Source organism: Myotis brandtii, unplaced genomic scaffold (genome assembly GCF_000412655.1).
Source record: "Myotis brandtii unplaced genomic scaffold, ASM41265v1 scaffold123, whole genome shotgun sequence".
Lineage (NCBI taxonomy): Eukaryota > Metazoa > Chordata > Mammalia > Chiroptera > Vespertilionidae > Myotis > Myotis brandtii.
The window spans coordinates 440,677-445,180 of NW_005354291.1; positions in this window are offsets into that span (position 1 = coordinate 440,677).

The following is a 4,504-nucleotide window of genomic DNA, read 5'->3' on the forward strand; positions in this document are numbered from 1 at the left end:
TTTAAATATTTTAATTAAACGTTATCAAAATATAATTAATATTTTGATTATATAATTAAATATTAAATGGTATAATTTAATGTTACTGAAATATATTTACAACATAATTTAAAATAATGTTTAGTTTTCTATTTCAAAGACTGAACTTGGAGAAACAGGTGAGTTCTAACCACAGGCATCAGAACATTAATAGCAGACCGCCTAGAGCAGCGGTTCTCAACCTGTGGGTCGCGACCCCTTTGGGGGTTGAACGACCATTTCACAGGGGTCGCCTAAGACCATCGGAAAACACATATATAATTACATATTGTTTTTGTGATGAATCACTTATGTTTTAATATGTTCAATTTGCAACAATGAAATTGGGGGTCACCACAACATGAGGAACTGTATTAAAGGGTCCCGGCATTAGGAAGGTTGAGAACCACTGGCCTAGAGAATGGAGCACAGTACAGAGCTATAGTATCACCAAGGAAGCCTGGTGGGAGGGAGGTCAAGGGCTTCGGGGCCTCAATCAGATACCTGTTTAAAAGATAACCATTAAGGAAGAGAGAGTCTACAATGGGAGTTTTGAAGATATGCTATTTGAGTTTTTATAATTGTATATCAAAGTTTAATTTTTCTATTTTGAAATATATGTATTCTGCAGGATGGTTCTGGTGGTTTTCTTCTACATGTGTTTTGGATTGACACAGAATCATAGCGGTTGTGAAATAAACACTTAATGAGCAGTGTCTGTGTGCTACACACTGAGAAATGATTTATGTGTATTATCTCATTCCATTCTTTTACTGTTCAATAAAATAATCATTAGCATATCCATTTTACAGTTGAGAAAATTGAGGCCTGAGAAGGTTCAAAAAGTTTCTTGGCTTCCCACAGATGGGAGATAGCAGAATTGGGACTGAAATCCATATTTATCTGATCCTGAAGTCTATAACCTTAACTTGAACCATAATCCATATTTATCTGACCTTAAAGTCTATAACCTTAACTTGAACCATAACTTTGATATTAAACTGCCTTTCACCAGGTAATATATGCAGTGGGCTATCTGCAGTCATCATCTTTTTGCGCCTTTCACCAGATATATGCAGTGGGCTATCTGCAGTCATCATCTTTTTGGACTGGAATATCTAATTAGAATGGTCCTTTATAAGGGGGAAGTCTAAGTATTTTATTTAGTACTACCCATTTAAAGTTTAGAGTAGCCCAAGGATCTATTTACTCAAACAGCTTTATTGAAATATGATTCACATTCTATACAATCCACCCATTTATAGTGTGCTATGCAGTGGCTTTTAGTATATTTACAGAGTTGTGCAATCATCACCACTATCTAATCTGAGAATGTTTTCATCATCCAAAAAGGAATTTCCTACACATGAGCAGTCCTTCCCCAGCCCCCCTCCCTCCAACCCTTGACAACCACTAATCTACTTTCTGTTTCCACAGATTTCTCTATTTTGGACATTACATATAAATGGGATCATACATGTGGCCTTTGTAACTGGCTTCTTTCACTTAATACTAATGTCTTCGGGGTTTATGTTGTAGTATGTGTCAGTACTTCATTCCCTTTTATTGCTGAGTAATATTCCATTTATGCATATACCACATTGTATTAATCCACTCAACAGTTGACAGATTTCTGGATGGCTTCCACTTTGGGGCTATTATGAGTAATGCTGCTAATGACATGGGCTCTACTTACTTTTAATTCATCAGACCCAACTTTTACCCTAAAGACATTACTATGATTTCCATAAGTCTATGACAAATTACTTGAAACTAAGAATGTTAAAATCCCTGGGCAAGAAACCAATATGTGTCATACTTAGAATCATCAGCTTTTCTTGGTTTTTCCCAGAACGTCCCAGTTTTAGCACTGAAAGCCCTTTGTTCTGAGAAAACTTGGACAGTTGGTCATCCTAGACTGGGACTTAGCTCAGAAGGCAATTCTAGAAAAGCCCACTTCCTGGGATGAGTTTCGTAGTTTCTCTTGAAGGTATAGTTCCATATTTTTAAATTGGCTTAAGCAGTAACTATCATTTTACACAGTTTCATTTTAGTAGGAAACAGTTATTCTTTTAATTCCTACATGGTGAAAAATGCCTGGAAATTTCATATATACTAATTTTAAAGCTATTACATATATATGTGTATACACACACACACACACACACACACACACTATTTGCCTTGTTTTGTATGTCTGTATGATATTTTAAAGACTATTGTTATTATTGTTATTATTGTTATTTTAGAGGAATTTTAGGTTCCCAGCAAAATTAAGAAGAAAATGCAGAGATATCCCATATTCCCCTTGCCCCCATGCATAGTCTCCACCATTATTAAAATCCCCCATCGAAGTGGTACCCTTTAAAATTTTTTAATTACAGTTTACATTCAATATTATTTTGCATTTGTTTTAGGTGTACACATAGTGGTTAGGCAATCATATACTTTACAAAGAGTTCCCCCTGATATTTCCAGTACCCACCTGTGTTACCTTTGTTACAATGGATGGGCCTGCATAGACTTTAGGTGGAGTGCTAGTGAATACAGTAATTAAGACCTCCCCAGGAGCCTGGAAGCCTCGTGTCCACAGGGTGGCAGTGTGACACCCATAAATCTAAAGAGAATTGAAATAAAACCTTTATTAATGAAACCAAATCTTTTGTCTGGACTTTGTACTTCTATGGGGAAATGGGGAAAACCAATTAACTACTTGTGAGATCTTGAGCTTTGTTTAATATTGGTAAACAGCCAGGTATGGTTAACTATTGATGTCTCCTACTCATAGATTTAAGACAAGAAATACAAATTTAGCCTTCTATAAAGCTTTGTGTTTTAATTGCTTAAGACAGAACTATAGAATCTTAGATTCCTTAAAAAGCACAACATTTAATGTTTTCTTCATTATTTCCACACACACACAAAAAAACCAACATGTTACATTTTCAGATTCTATACAAACCCATGACATTTCATAGAATATAATTTTACCCCTTTCACTCCACTTAAGGATATCAAAATTCAGGTGAGAGACGGGGATATTATAAGGATGATCTCAAGTGTTCTCTATTTTTAAGTTAATCATTTACTAGCTTCAATACTTGATATTTAGAAATAAATTACTTTTACACTCAATCTGAACACGAGTGTGTTAAAATTTTTAAACAGAGAAAACAACTATAACACAACCTCTCATTGAATGCTGAACTCCCTCTAGGACATTCTTAACAGTTACCTATCTGAGAAATGGACACAAAACCAATTACCTTTAATTTGCATTGGTTCTATTAACATACACCCAATGTTTGCAGCCCTCATATTCATAAATTACATACATTTATTTACAGAATAAAAAGGAGTCTAGAAGAAAATGTATAATTTTTCTGCAAACAGCAATCGATTTTGAATCTGGAAACTGTCTTATTGTTTGTGCACATCATTAAAGGTAAGAGTAAGAGTAAGCATGGGCTACTCTCTTTTGCATGACGACACTGAAAGTGCTGAGAAAAGCACCTTGCTTGTTATAGTTTCTAACGGGCGCTCCTGGTCAGCTTTCACCTTCTGTTGATAAGGAGGCACTACAGACTCAACAACAGAGTGAAGATAAATTAGCAAAGCGAAAAAGGAACCCAGTGACATATATTCACAGTCTCTTCCTTTTTTACATCAGGACACAAAGCAGCCTGATTTCTGGGGGCTTTTCATGTTGGAATCTGTTTTCTTCAGGAGTCCTTGGTCCTAATCTTAGTTTTTTTGTCTTTATTTGCCCCATGTTGACTCAGACATTTACGATGGCATTGCTACAATTCAAACATGTAGACAGTGAATGTCTAATCTAAGAGACAATGAGCATATGTTTAAAGTCTTCTCCTGCTGTATGAACTTTTGTTTTGAGATTCTAAATGCCCACTTCTATGATTCTTCTAAACACAACCACTGTATATACAATTAAATTGAACAAAGTCGGTTTTGTTTTTAATATTAACAAGTGCCTCCAGAACTTCAATCTACTTGATGCAGAGGATCTTTGAGTCATAAAATACAGTATATATCTAAGACTGTGAAAGCTGATTTTCTTTAAAAATTCATGTTTTGTCTGGGTTAAGTAACACCTTCTCTAAATCATATTGCCTGGGAAGTGATCAGTTGTTAATTAGTTTATACAATTACTTTCTCTTTTACAAGAGGCCAGGAACTTCCCACTGGCAGTTTCTCAGTAGATGCAGAAGTTTATATAATAACTTCCTGATGGAACACTCTTCTGATCTGAATGATGCTTGTGAGAGCTGGGTCTTTGATATTTGTTTTAGGTATGGTTGCTCACCTTTATAACAGATTTCAAAGGTCCACTCAGATAACTTACCAGTTGTTGGTTGCTCATTAAGGTTTGTCCTCAGGAACTTCCCCCTGAGAGTCTTGGGTTGCTATCAGAGAGGTCCTGAAAGTCAAACTAGAACTGCCTGAAGGTAGCAATCACGTCACTGCT